Raw genomic sequence first — 15,516 nt, forward strand, 5'->3', positions numbered from 1 at the left:
CGGAAAAATAGAATAAAAAGCCATCAAACAATGTTTTGTAGGGGAAAATAATACCAATAAAACTCTAGTCATCCTGCAAAAACAAATCCCAACTGCCAGTGGAAAAACAAAAGTTTCCACATTATTAGCACCTCAAAAGCTCTTGAAAAGCAACATGGCTTCCATAACCGATTCAGTAAAATCCACTCTCCCATAATCAAATCTACCCTCGCTTCTGAGTCTTGCAGTGTGCCCATACCACATTAAGGTTATGTGCACATGCTGCGGATTCACCTGCGGATTTTTCCTTGCGGATCCGCAGGTAAAACCGCAGGTAAAGTGACCTGCGGTTTTCCTGCGGATTTGCCAGCGGTTTTCCCCTGTGGTTTGACACCTGGACAATGGAACAGGTGGCAAACAGCTGCAGAATCCGCAGAAAGAATTGACATGCTGCAAATTTAAAACCGCAGCAAATCCGCAGGGAAAAATCCGCAGCATGGGCACTGCGGATTTTAAATCCCATTGGCTAACATGGTACTGTACACTGTCTGCGGAACTGCTGAGGATCCGCAAGGCCAAATCCACTGTGGATCCGCAGCAGAATCCACAGCGTGTGCACATACCCTTAGGCTATGTGCACACGTTGCGGATTCCGCTGCGGAAACGCAGGTAAAACCGCAGGTAAAGTGACCTGCGGTTTTGCTGCATTTTGGCCTGCGGTTTTACACCTCTACTATGTTAAAGGTGTGAAACCACTGCGGAAACCACACAAACAATTGACATGCTGCGGAAAAAAACCCGCAGCAAAACCGCGTGGAAAAAACCGCAGCATGAGCACTGCAGTTTTGAGAACCCATAGGGTTACATGGTACTGTACCATGTCTGCGGAACTGCTGCGGTTCCGCAGGGCCAAAACCGCAGCGGAACCGCAGCAAAAACCGCAGCGTGTGCACACAGCCTTAGTATCCATGCATCAGGCATTACTATAGTGAGCAGCATCAGACTAGAGTACCTTGGGCCCATCAGAGAAAAATCAATCATTCTTGGGGCCCACCATGCAGTTATGTAAAAATACCACACAGGATAGATCCTATATTCTACACCCCACAGGAGAGCTGACAGATCCTCTATATCCCTGACGAAGGAACATATCCGAAACGCGCGTCGTGGCGCGTTAAAGCACCTTAACCCTTACCATTGTGGACCCACTGTGCAGGTATATTTTTTATAGCTACAACCCTTTGTATGCTATTTTGAATTGGTCAGTCTGATATTGTGCTTTTTCCATACATGGTCTGTCTACATATGGTCCTCTTTTTTAGAACTACATGTGACCAACATATAGCTCTCTATGATATTCTCATGGGCCCCCCTTGATGATATAGCACTATGCAGCACTTAAATAGTGCATTTCCCTACATTTATCTAATGTAGGTACATAGTGCACTATGGGATTAAATTTTGGCACAATTTTAAAGTAGAGATTTATATGCAAATAGCACTTTTGTGTTGCACATATCACTTTATTTTATATTATTTCTATTACATATTTTCTGTGGTAGTTTAGTGCATGATTATTCACGGTTTTTGCACCAAAAATTTTTTTTAGCACTATAGCTGTTATTTCCTGACCGATTAATAGCACATGTTTTTTTGGCATACTATCTATATGAATTAACACCTAGCACTATATATTTTCACTCTTTTGCAATTTATTATTTATATCGTTTGTGCTTTATGTTAAATTCTTGAATCTTCTTGATATTTATGTGCTATATTTTACATTGGGGCCAAGCCTAACTAATTAATCTATTTTTCTGTGGGTCATATTGATATATTAATAAAGTTTGTATCTATAGAATTTTTATGGTGCTTTTTTAGTGAACACAGTGTCAAGTAACCTATTTATAAAAGGTTTTTTATCAACAATTTTTCTCTTTACGTCTTATTATCGCTATTTTTTCATCTATAAGGACTCAGTGCTTATTTATATACTACACCATACAGGAGAGCTGACAGATCCTCTATATAATACACCACACAGGACAGCTGACAGATCCAGGTTGGCACACGCTGTTGGTGGTATGTTGGCCCATTCTTCCATGCAGCTCTCCTCTAGAGCAGTGATGTTTCGGGCCTGTCTTTGGGCAACATGGATTTTCAAATCCCTCCAAAGTTTTTCTATGGGGTTGAGATCTGGAGACTGGCTAGGCCACTCCAGGCCCTTCATATGCTTCTTACGAAGCCACTCCTTTGTTGCCCTGGCGGTGTGCTTGGGATCATTATCATGCTGAAAGACTCATCCATGTTTCATCTTCAATGCCCTTGCTGATGGAAGGAGGTTTGCACTCAAAATCTCACGATACATGGCCCCATTTATTCTTTCATGTACACAGATCAGTTGTCCTGGTCCCTTTGCAGAGAAACAGCCCCAAAGCATGATGTTGCCACCCCCATGCTTCACAGTAGGTATGGTGTTCTTTGGATGCAACTCAGCATTCCGTCTCCTCCAAACGAGTTTTGCTTCTACCGTTCTACTTTGATTTCATCAGACAATACGACATTCTCCCAATACTCTTTTAGATAATCCAAATGCTCTCTAGCAAACTTCAGACAGACCAAGAGATGTACTGGCTTAAGCAGGGGGACACGTCTGGCAGGATCTGAGTCCCTGGCGGCGTAATGTGTTACTGATGGTAGCCTTTGTTACGGTGGTCCAAGCTCTATGCAGGTCCTTCACTAGGTCCCCCTGTGTGGTTCTGGTATATTTGCTCACCGTTCTTGTGATCATTTTGACCCCAAGGGTGAGATTTTGCATGGAGCCCCAGATCGGGGGAGATTATCAGTGGTTTTGTATGTCTTCCATTTTCCTATTATTGCTCCAAAGTTGATTTCATCACACAAAAAGCTGCTTGCCTATTGCAGATTCAGCCTTCACAGCCTGTTGCAGGGCTGCAATTTTGTTTCTGATGTCCTTGGACAGCTCTTTGGGCTTCACCAAAGTAGAGTTTGTTGTGACTGTTTGAGGTTGTGGACAGGTGTTTTTTATACTGATAAGTTCGAACAGGTGCCATTACTAGAGGGTAATGAATGGAGGACAGAGGAACCTCTTGAAGAAGCTACAGGTCTGTGAGAGACAGAAATCTTGCATATTTTTAGGTGACCAAATACTTATTTTCCACCATAATTTGCAAAATAAATCTTGCCAAATCAGACAAGGTGATTTTCTGGATTTGTTTTCTCATTTTGTCTCTCATAGTTGTGGTCTGCCTATGATGTCAATAACTAATTAACTGGGAGAACTTGCACAATTGGTGGCTGAGTAAACACTTTTTTCCCAACTGGAAATGATCCATAATAGCCACCAGGTGAAAATTATATAATACTAAGTACTATGTACAAATGAGTATGCCATACAATATACTGTAGCTTTAAAATACCATTTGTATAAACTGCTACAAAATACACAGTTGTCCCAAATAATAACAAATGAATGAGGTCCCTTATATCATGGCTAGATACAGCTGCATATAGGCATAAGATAGTAACCTTAGTGGTTGAAAAAAAATTATTGCTGGACGAGGCCTTCAGGAGTTAACAGGGAGCAAATTAAAGTGCTGCGTGCAGTACTAGAGATGACTGCAACATGAAGCAAGATAGGTAAAAGGACGTAATAACTTGGAGGACTAGTGGATCCCATGTGGCACACACCCAACGTGAGTTTCAGACTTACAGTCCTTCGTAAGGGGGTATCCACTACTTAAAATCGGGGGTATTTTGTATGGGGGGTAAGCGCCGATAGGTGGAAACCGGAGAGGAAGCGGCGTATGTGTACCAGGAGGATCCCGGAGGCATGGAGACACCAGGGTCGGTGACCAGTCAGAACACAGGCAGCGCATGCGCACATCCCCGATCTTGCCCTGTCGGAGGATGAAGTGGTGATGTAAGCTGCACTTGAAATAAGATGGTATAAATCATAAATACACTATGGATGTTGAAAGAAGAGGCTGTACGGAGGTGCAATAAATGGCCAGAGTCAGAATTATTAATGGAAATGTGTGACAAAGTGTAATGACCAGTGGGGACAAAACAAATATATCTATTTATATAATTGTCTTGTATTGTTTTCATTTCCTGTTCTGTCCAGATGTCACCGTAACCGAGAATTCCAAGTGGAGGAAGTTGACCAACCGCCATATTGGGACACCCAAGTGATAGGTGTCTTAGTATGGAAACTGCTGCTGGTACCAGCCTATTGCGTGGTACCACCAGCGGAACACTGTCGCACTGCACCTGCACGAATTCTGCGCAGGCGCAGTGAATCGTTCGGCTGATCCCGGCAGCAGATGCGCAACGTGTCTACCTGCAGAGGAAGCCGGTCTCATTAGAGAGGTTTTCCCAAGATCAACAGTTCATTTTAAAAATTGTCTGTGTCTGACCGTGTACGGAGCATACCACATCTCCTGGGCAGGGGAGGAAGCAAAAGACAATGCTGACATTACAGCAGGGGATCACAGAGGATTCCTATTGTGAGGCAAAATATTTCACTAACTGTTTTTAAACAATATTTTAGCTCACAAAAAGTATCCTCTGTGATCTCCTGCTGTAATGTCAGTATTGTCTTTTGCTTCCTCCCCTGCCCAGAAGCTGTGGTATGTTCTGTACATGGTCAGACACAGGGGTGAGAGAGACAAAGCACAGGGGAAAGACAGCTCAAACGGGACAGCACCTGAGGGGAGAACACAGCACAGGAAGGGAAGAGACGAGACAGCAGACAAGGGAGATAGCACATGGGGTAGACAGGTCAAACAAGAGAGCACAGATGGGAGAAGTCAGCACACGGGACACATTCTCGATATACTACACCACAGGGGACACGTCCTCTATATACTGCAACAAACAGGACACATCTTCTATGTACTACATCACACAGGACACATCCTTTATATACTACAACACACGGGACAAACCCTCTAAAGTATATGCTACATCACACAGGACACATCCTCTATATATTACATCACACGGGACACATCCTCTATATAGTACATCACATGAGAGAGCTGACAGATCCTCTATATACAGCACCACACAGGAGAGCTGACAGATCCTCTATATACTACACCACACAGGAGAGCTGACAGATCCTCTATATACTACACCACACACACACGAGAGCTGACAGATCCTCTATATAATACACCACACAGGAAAGCTGACAGATCCTCTATATACTGCACCACACAGGAGAGCCGACACATCCTCTATATACTACACCACACAGGAGAGCTGACAGATCCTCTATATACTACACCACACAGGAGAGCTGACAGATCCTCTATATACTACACCACACAGGAGAGCTGACAGATCCTCTATATACTACACCACACAGGAGAGCTGACAGATCCTCTATATACTACACCACACAGGAGAGCCGACACATCCTCTATATACTACACCACACAGGAGAGCCGACAGATCCTCTATATACTTGCATCACACAGGAGAGCTCACAGATCCTCTATATACTACATCACACAGGAGAGTTGACAGATCCTCTATATACTACACCACACAGGAGAGCTGACAGATGCTCTATACACTACACCACACAGGATAGCTGACAGATCCTCTATATACTACACCACACAGGAGAGCCGACAGATCCTCTATATACTACACCACACAGGAGAGCTGACAGATCCTCTATATTCTACACCACACAGGAGCTCTATATACTACACTACACAGGAGAGCTGACAGATCCTCTATATACTACACCACACAGGAGAGCTGATATATTTTTGTTAAAATACTACTCCAGGTTATTTTTTATTCATCCTAAGGAGTGAGATCAGTAATGTAGCTCCTTTGTGTGTAGTAAAATACTTACCAGTGGCCATATTCCACTACAACGAAGAAGATCAAAGCAACTAAACAGCTGCAGAAGACGGCGACTGCTGCGTATTTTGTTACACACAGGGAAGCTGTATGGTGGCTTATTTTTTGCGGGACAAGACTAGGTTTCTATTAGTACCATTTTGGGATAGATGTGGCATTTTAATCACTTATTATAGCTTTTTTTGTAGAAAAATATTTCCAGTTTGTCAAGGAGCGCTTTCAGCTGATTCATTAATTACTCCGAGTATTTCAAGGAATATTCAGAAACAGAAGGAGGCGCAGATCTAAGTGCAGAGTTTTAATTATGTCAGCTAAAAATAAAAAATTCTTCTCACCTTTTTGGTGTCTTGTTGCTCAGCGTATAACCCTTTGTTTGGGTACTGGAGTAATCGTCTGGATCTGCTGGCCTGCAGCTCAAAACAGGTGGAACGAACTACCGTATATACTCGAATATAAGCCGAGATTTTCAGCCCAAAAAAATTGGGCTGAAAGTCCCCCTCTCGTCTTATATTTGAGTCATATACAAAGGGCGTCAGAGGGGGAGGGGGGGCGGGGGTGTCAGGTCATACTTACCCGTCCTGACGCTGTGTCTTGAGCCCCCAGCTTCTCCCCGTGCTCTCTCTTCCTGCCTTCAGCGGTCACGTGGTGCCGCTCTTTAAAACTCATGAATATGCGCATATTCATGAGTTTTAATGAGCGGTACCACATGACCGCTGAAGGCAGGAAGAGAGAGCGCGGAGAAGCTGGGGGCTCAAGACACAGCGTCAGGACGGGTAAGTATAGCGATACTCTCCTGTCCTGCGTCCATGGCTGCTTGCTGCTGTCTGTCATCGGTCAGTGACTTCAGACAGCAGAGGGCGTGGTGACGTGGTTAGTGCGCGCCGCGCCCCCTGCAGTCTGAACGTCACTGACTGATGACGTGGCAGATAGCGGTGAGCAGCCATGGACGCAGGACACGTGAGTATCTCAGGTGCCAGCAGTGACACCGGTACCTGACACCCAGCGACGGCGAGGAGAGTATGTCTTTTTTTTTATTTTTACACGCAGCAGCATGGGGACACAATCTATGGAGCTTCTTATGTAGTCAGCATATGGGGGAATAATCTGGAGCTTCTTCTGGGGTCAGCATATGGGGGAACAATCTATGGAGCTTCTTCTGGGGTCAGCATATGGGGGAATAATCTGGAGCTTCTTCTGGGGTCAGCATATGGGGAAACAATCTATGGAGCTTCTTCTGGGGTCAGCATATGGGGGAATAATCTGGAGCTTCTTCTGGGGTCAGCATATGGGGAAAATCTATGGAGCTTATGGGGGAATAATATGGAGCTTCTTCTGGGGGCACAATCTGGAGCTTCTTCTGGGGGCAGCATATGGGGGAACAATCTATGGAGCTTCTTCTGGGGTCAGCATATGGGGGAATAATCTATGGAGCTTCTTCTGGGGTCAGCATATGGGGGAATAATCTATGGAGCTTCTTCTGGGGTCAGCATATGGGGGAACAATCTATGGAGCATTTCCCACCCTAGGCTTATACTCGAGTCAATAAGTTCTCCCAGTTCTTTGTGGCAAAATTAGGGGGGTCGGCTTATACTCGGGTCGGCTTATACTCGAGTATATACGGTACCTTGTAGGAGATTCGTCAGAGAATGCAGAAAAGAATTTCCAGTTTGTCAAGGAGCGCTTCCGGCTGATTCATTAATTACTCCGAATATTTCAAGGAACATCCAGTTGATTATTAAGCATAAAAACACAACGCGTTTCGGCTATACATAAAATTAGCCTTCATCAGGTAAAATCATATATATCGTTAAGAGACACATTTATATAGGGGAAAAAAAAAGTTGCACCCTTCAGTCAATTATCATCAATTAAAAACACATGCACACCTCTCCAAAGTATTGGGAGGTTAGTTGTAGGTGGAATCTATATTACCTGGAATCTAATAAACCTCATTTTATTTTCCTCCTTCCCTTTCTTCCCTCTTCTCCTCCCTCTTATTTTATCAGGTAAAATTGTTCTTATAATTCCCATTTCTTTAAGAAGATTGCAAAATCCCCATGCTCAAACAGGGAAATGATTATAAAAGATAACTTCTTCCATGTTTAAAATTAATAAAGTTATTTATCTTTTACCATCAATATTAACCCCTTTCTGTCATGTGACATACTATCTCGTCCATGTGCCCTGGGACTTAATTCCCAGGGACGGGATAGTACACCACAGCGATCAGCGGCGCCCACGTGGTGAGCGCCGCTGATCCCGGTCGGGTGTCAGCTGATTATCACAGCTGACACCCGGCACAATGTGTCAGGGGCGGTCACGGACCACCCCCGACACGTTAACCCCTTGCACACTGCGATCAAACACGGGGGTTAAAGGGAAGCATCGACAGGGAGGGGGCTCCCTCCGTGCTTCCCTGAGCACCCCACAGCAGCGCAATGTGCAGCGCTGCTGTGGGGGGCTCCATCCCTGCAGGTCCCCGAATCCAAGATGGCGACGGGGACCTTCAAGGGCCTGCAGGGAGCTGGCTTCCTCATGCCTGCAAAGCGCAGGCAAGGAGGAAGCCTTGTGCAGTGCCTGAGACAGATCGCTGATCTGTCACAGTGATCTGTGATGTGACAGATCAGCGATCTGTCACATGACAAGTATGTCTCCCCTGGGACAATGTAATAAAGTTAAAAAAAAAAAAAAAGTGTAAAAATATCGCTAAATAAATTAAAAAAAAAAAAAAAAATATTCCCTAATAAATTCATTTTTTGGAAATAAAAAAAACAAAAACAATAAAAGCACATATATTTGGTATCGCCGCGTCCGTAACGACCCGCCCTATAAAACTGTGCCACTAGTTAACCCCTTTAGCGAACCCCTTAAAAAATAAAAAAAAAACTAAACAAAAAATAATGATTTATTATCATACCGCCAAACAAAAAGTGCAATAACGCGCAATCAAAAAGACGCATATAAATATCCATGGTACCGCTGAAAATGTCATCTTGTTCCACAAAAAACGAGCCGCCATACAGCATCATCAGCGAAAAAATTAAAAAGTTATAGCTCGCAGAATAAAGCGATGCAAAAATAATTATTTTTTATATAAAATTGTTTTCATTGCATAAAACCGACAAAACATAAAAAAACAACCTAAGTGAGGTATCGCTGTAACCGTACTGACCTGAAGAATAAAACCGCTTTATCAATTTTACCGCAGGCGGAACGGTGTAAACGCACCCCCCAAAAGAAATTAATGAAACGCTGGTTTTTGTTCATTCTGCGTCCCAAAAATCGGAATAAAAAGCGATCAAAAGATGTCACATGCCCGAAAATGGTGCCAATAAAAACGTCAACTCGTCCAGCAAAAAATAAGACCTAACGTGACTCGGTGGGTCAAAATATGGAAAAATTATAGCTCTCAATATGTGGTGATGCAAAAACTATATTTTTACAATAAAAAGCGTCTTTTAGCGTGCGACAGCTGCCAAAAATAAAAACCACCATAAATAGTAAATCAAACCCCCCGTTATCACCCCCTTAGTAAGGGAAAAATAATAAAATTAAAAGAAAATGTATTTATTTACATTTTCCCATTAGGGTTAGGGCTAGAGTTTGGGCTGAGATTAGGGTTAGGGTTGGAGTTATAATTGGGAGGTTTCCACTGTTTGGGCACATCAGGGGGTCTCCAAACGCAACATGGCATCTGATCTCAATTCCAGCCAATTCTGCGTTGAAAAACTCAAACGGCGCTCCTTCCCTTCCAAGCTCTGCCATGCGCCCAAACAGTGATTTACCCCCACATATAGGGTATCTGCCTACTCAGGACAAATTGCAAAACAACTTTTGTGGTCCAATTTCTCCTGTAAATTGGGGGCAAAAATATCATTTTTGTGCAAAAAAATTATTTTTATTTTCACGCCTTGGCGTTATAAACTTCTGTGAAGCACTTGGGGGTTCAAAGTGCTCACCACACATCTAGATAAGTTCCGTGGGGGGGGTCTAGTTTCCAAAATGGGGTCACTTCTGGGGAGTTTCAATAGTTTAGGTACATCAGGGGCTCTCCAAACGCACATGACACCCGCAGACCATTCCATCAAAGTCTGCATTCCAAAACGTCACTAATTCTCTTCCGAGCCCCGACGTGTGCCCATACAGTAGTTTTCTCCCACACATGAGGTATCAGCATACTTAGGACAAATTGGACAACAACTTTTGGGGTCCAATTTCTCCTGTTACCCTTGGGAAAATAAAAAAAAATTGGGACTAAAAGATCATGTTTGTTGAAAAAATACAATTTTTTTATTTTCATGCCCGGGCGTTATAAACTTCTGTGAAGCACTGGGGGGTTCAAAGTGCTCACCACACATGTAGATAAGTTCCTTGGGGGGGTCTAGTTTCCAAAATGGTGTCATTTGTGGGGGGTTTCCACTGTTTTGGTACATCAGGGGTTTTCCAATTGCGACATGGTGTCCGATCTCAATTCCAGCCAAAAACGTCAAATGGCGCTGCTTCCCTTCCGAGCTCTGCCATGCGCCCAAATAGTCGTTTACACCCACATATGGGGTATCAGCATACTCAGGACAAATTGCACAATAACTTTTACGGTCCTGTTACCCTTGGAAAAATCAAAATTGGGGGTGAAAAGATAATTTTTGTGGAAAAAATATGATTTTTTAATTGTACCGCTGTACGTTATAAACTTATGTGAAGCCCTTGTGGGTTCAAAGTTCTCACCACATATCTCGACAAGTTCCTTGGGGGGGTCTAGTTTCCAAAATGGGGTCACTTGTGGGGGGTTTCCACTGTTTAGGTACCTCAGGGGCTCTCCAAACTGACATGGCGTCCGATCTGAATTCCAGCCAATTTTGCATTGAAAAAGTCAAACGGCGCTCCTTCCCTTCTGAGCTCTGCCATGCGCTGAAACAGTGGTTCCCCCCCACATATCAGATATCATCGTACTCAGGACAAACTGCACAATAACTTTTGCAGTCCAATTTCTCCTGTTAAACTTGGTAAAATAAAAAATATTGAATCGGATTTATTTTTTTTGTGAAAAAAAGTTAAATGTTCATTTTTTTTAAATATTCAAAAAATTCCTGTGACGCACCTGAAGGGTTAATAAACTTCTTGAATGTGGTTTTGAGCACCTTGAGGGGTGCAGTTTTTAGAATGGTGTCACTTTTGGGTATTTTCTATCATATAGACCCCTCAAAGTGGCTTCAAATGTGATGTGGTGTTGCAAAAATGAGAAATCGCTGGTCAACTTTTAACCCTTAAACTTCCTAACAAAAAAAAAATTGGTTCCAAAATTGTGCTGATGTAAAGTAAACATGTGGGAAATGTTACTTATTAAGTTTTTTGTGTGCCGTATCTCTGTGATTTAAGGGCATAAAAATTCAAAGTTGGAAAATTGCGAAATTTTAAAAATTTTCGCCAAAATTTCCGTTTTTTTCACAAATAAACGCAAGTTATTTGAATGAAATTTTACCACTAACATGAAGTACAATATGTCATGAGAAAAGAATGTCAGAATCACCGGGATCCATGGAAGCGTTTCAGAGTTATTACCTCATAAAGGGACAGGGGTCAGAATTGTAAAAATTGGCCCGGTCATGAACGTGCAAACCACCCTTGGGGGTTAAGGGGTTAAATATTTTGTATATATCTCCGGTGAGGCAAAACTATTTTTCCAACCCGTAGATAATTTTATTTTATTAGTTTCATCACTAGGGACCATCAGATTAAGGCTATTTTCACATTTGTGATTCAGGGCGCAGCGACAGCCTGCGCACGGCCGCCGCTAAGCCCCGCCCCCTGCCGCGCCTCCGTCGATCGGCACATGACGCTGCATGTGTCCTGCGTCCCCTATCATTATCACTGGGGACGCAGGTCGTGCGCAGTATGCGTTTGGCGGCGCATGCGTCCTTTTGACGGTGCGCCGAGTGCAACCAAATTGCAACAGGTTGCGTTTGGCGCTGGTCGGCGCACCGTCAAAAGGACGCATGCGCCGCCAAACACATACTGCGCACGGCCTGCGTCCCCAGTGATAAAGATAGGGGACGCAGGATGCATGCAGCGTCATGCGCCGATAGGCGGAGCTACCGGCGGAGGTGCGGCAGGGGCTTAGTGGCGGCCGTCGCTGCGCCCTGAATCGCAAATGTGAAACTAGCCTAACTAGTATCTGTCGGGACTAGAACTCATGCATTCATATTCCCTATATCTTTATCGCACTTTCATATTTATTCTACAGAGCCACCCACATGTCTGGTCTGTGGGTGCTTAGTTTCTTTCAATGGGGTTTTTAGCCATTGATTTCTAGCCGGGGATATTTGTGTTCCACACAAATCATTATTATATACTAGAGGAAACACCTAATCAAAAAAGACATATGATCACATTCTTATGGGGGATTCAAAGCGATCCAACAAGAAACTGGTAGTGAATATATCAAAGGATCTTTTAGACTTAAGACAACAGTACTATATATTTTCTAGCTTATCATTGAGGCCATCTGGATACAGAGTCCTCAATCTGTAAATCCAGAAGGCCTCTTTCTTATTTAACTGTTGTATCCTGTTCGAAACATCTCCAGGAATCTGTTCAACCGGTGTTAGGGTCACATTGAATTCTTTTTTATGTGTTAGCAGGAGGTGTCTCGATAGACTGTGAGTGAGGAGACCGACTTTGGCATTGTGCCTGTGGCCATTCAATCGGGTTCGGACCATTTGGGTGGTCCTCTCCACATATTAGAGGCCACAGTCACAGTTGATGACATATACTACAAAGTCGCTCGTACATGTCAGAAATTGTCCTATTTGAAATATTTCACCTGTACTGTAGGAGACTTATTGTTACTGTTTATCTGCTATATTATAGCAACACTGACATTTTTTCTGTTTGCATTTATATACCCCAATTTTATTAACATTCTTTTGGTGTATGATTCCATGGATTTTTGTAAAGTTTTTTAAGGAATTTTGGTTTTTTGAAGAGCTTTTCAGTCGGCTGGGAGCTACCATATTCCTTATTGTTTTTCCCCTTCTAAATGTAATGTTTGGGGCTTGTGATAATACATTTCGTAGCAGAGGGTCTTGTTTCAGGACATACGAGTGTTTTTTTCAAAATTTCACGGATTTTTTCATTGTCTTTATTGTAGGCTGTAGTTACACTGCCATTTTTCATTATCAGGTTTTAGGTGAGGTTTAGTTGTATCTATAACAGCATTTTCCCTCACAGTTTTCTCAATGCTTATTTCCATGGTGTTTTCAAGCATTTTTTTCAAACATTCTCCCTGGGTGTTTGCTAGATTAACCTTATAGGCTTGTTGTATTAGGGTTTTTGGATACTTTTTTTCCCGGAACCTAAATTTTGCTTTGTGCTATATAATCCTGTTCTCTACTATTATTTTTCCTTATTCTTAAATATTGACTAAATGGAATATTATTCTTCCATTTAGTATAGTGTGCACTATTGTAATGTAAATATCCATTAACGTCTACTTTTTTAAAATGGGTTTTTGTAACAATTTTCTTTCCCATGTGTGAGATCTCTAAATCCAAGTCGACTATTTTTTCTGCACTGATTGTGGACGTGAAGGAAATCCCCCATGTGTTTTGATTCATTTCTCCTACCATCATGTGGGCTTGTTCTATGTCACCCCTCCACATGATTATTAAGTCATCTATAAAACGTTTATACATTGCTATGTTGTCTTTGTATTTTTCTGAACTGAGGGGGGATAGGGACTCGAATAACCCCATAAAAAGATTTGCAAAACTTGGGGCTACCCGAGTCCCCATCGCAGTACCATGCTGCTGCAGATACAGTTGTCTATCAAATTCAATGACATTATGACTCAAAATAAATTCCAGACCAGCCAGAAGTAATTCCAGTAGTTCCTCTGGCATATTTCCATTTTTCTCCAAGTAAAATCTGGTAGCTCTTATATTCAAATTATGTTCTATATTTGAATATAATGCCACTACATCTAGGGTTAGGAATAGAAAATTCTCCTCCCAACTTATTCCCTCCAGGAGGCTGATTAGATGGTTAGAGTATTTCAAATATGAGGGTAGTGATTTGACATGCGTTTGTAGGTGTAAATCCAGATAGTGAGACAAATGACTAGCAAGAGCGTTAATCCCCGATATAATGGGTCATCCGGGTGGATTCACGGGGTCCTTATGAATTTTGGGAAGATGGTAGAAGAAAGCCATGGCCGGTTCTTTATTAACTAGAAATTTTTTCTCTCTTTGTTATGATTTGTTGTGTTTTTATTTTTAATAATAAACTGGATATTCCTTGAAATATTTGGAGTAATTAATTAATCAGCCGAAAGCGCTCCTTTACAAACTGGAAATATTTTTCTGCATTCTCTGACGAATCTCCTACAAGGTAGTTCGTTCCACCTGTTTTGAGCTGCAGGCCAGCAGATCCAGACGATTACTCCACTACCCAAAACAAAGGGTTATACGCTGAGCAACAAGACACCAAAAAGGTGAGAAGAATTTTTTATTTTTATCTGACATAATTAAAACTCTGCACTTAGATCGGCGCCCCCTTCTTTTTCCCTCTCACCCTTGTCTCGTAGACTTCATTGTATTGATTTATAGCTTTTTTTGTGGAATTGTGGCGACCAGAAAAAAGGACATTTGACAGTCTTGAATTATTTCTGTTTACGGTGTTTACTGATCAAGTTCATTGTTTTTATATTTTGATAGATCAGTCTTTTCAGAACCCGGTGATACTAAATGTCTGTATTTTTTTATTTTTAAAACAGGGTTTTTGGTTGCTTACCGTAAAATCGGTTTCTCGGAGCCTTCATTGGGGGGCACAGGAAACCATGGGAGTATGCTGCTGCTGCTGCCACTAGGAGACTGACACTATGCAGAAAAAAGTTAGCTCCTCCATAGTAGTGTACATCCCCACCGACAGGAACTAGGATATTCAGTTAGTGAGAAAGGAATAGAAGTAACAAATAAAATAAATAAAACAAAAACTCAAACTGTAACAATATAATACAATAAACAAAGCTGTTCAACTTGGGAGGGTGCTGTGTCCCCCAATGAAGGCTCCGAGATAGATTTTACGGTAAGCAACCATTAAGCCCTGTTTTCTCTATTGCTTCATTGGGAGACACAGAAAACCATGGGATGTCCCAAAGCAGTACCTCTGGGGAGGGAACAGCAGACAACTCCAATCAGCACGAAGACCTTACCATCGTCACCTGCAAGGTCAACAGCAAGGTCTTTCTACCCCAAGCCGGCATCCGCCAAAGCTAGGTATGGGCTCTGAAAAATTTTGCGGACCTGTGGAGGACAGATGATCGCTCTGCCGAAGTGCCGGGCAGAGGCCCTAAGAGTACCGCCAGGAGGCGCACACTGCCCGGGAAGAGTGTGTCTAAACCCAGAAGAATGCAGTCATTCCTGACCTGGTAAACCTACAATTGACGACTGAATTGAGCAAGCATCCACTGACCAGGAGGCCAGATGACCTCTTCACACCAAGCCTGTGAACCGAAAAAAGGGGGAAGGGGCGGCGTTAGCCTGATAGTCACCGTTGCTCTGGCCAGGTAGCCTGATGAGAGAGCGTTACAAAGGATAAGTCCGTGTCGGACGAAAGGAAGGGAATTAAGAATGATGG

General features: G+C 42.8%; 3 protein-coding genes across 4 annotated transcripts in view; 1 reads left to right on the top strand and 2 right to left on the bottom strand.

The window, feature by feature from the left end:
• The window catches only part of LOC141047339 (uncharacterized), a 944,519-nt gene that overhangs the window by 780,156 nt on the left and 148,847 nt on the right, over positions 1-15,516 (bottom strand).
• LOC141047296 (uncharacterized) overlaps positions 1-15,516 on the top strand; it is a 206,374-nt gene that overhangs the window by 99,683 nt on the left and 91,175 nt on the right.
• The window catches only part of LOC141047292 (uncharacterized), a 39,498-nt gene that overhangs the window by 2,858 nt on the left and 21,124 nt on the right, over positions 1-15,516 (bottom strand). The window lies entirely within an intron of this gene.

This window comes from Dendrobates tinctorius, unplaced genomic scaffold (assembly GCF_039654945.1).
Source record: "Dendrobates tinctorius isolate UK_male_01 unplaced genomic scaffold, ASM3965494v1 ptg000126l, whole genome shotgun sequence".
NCBI classification, from domain to species: domain Eukaryota; kingdom Metazoa; phylum Chordata; class Amphibia; order Anura; family Dendrobatidae; genus Dendrobates; species Dendrobates tinctorius.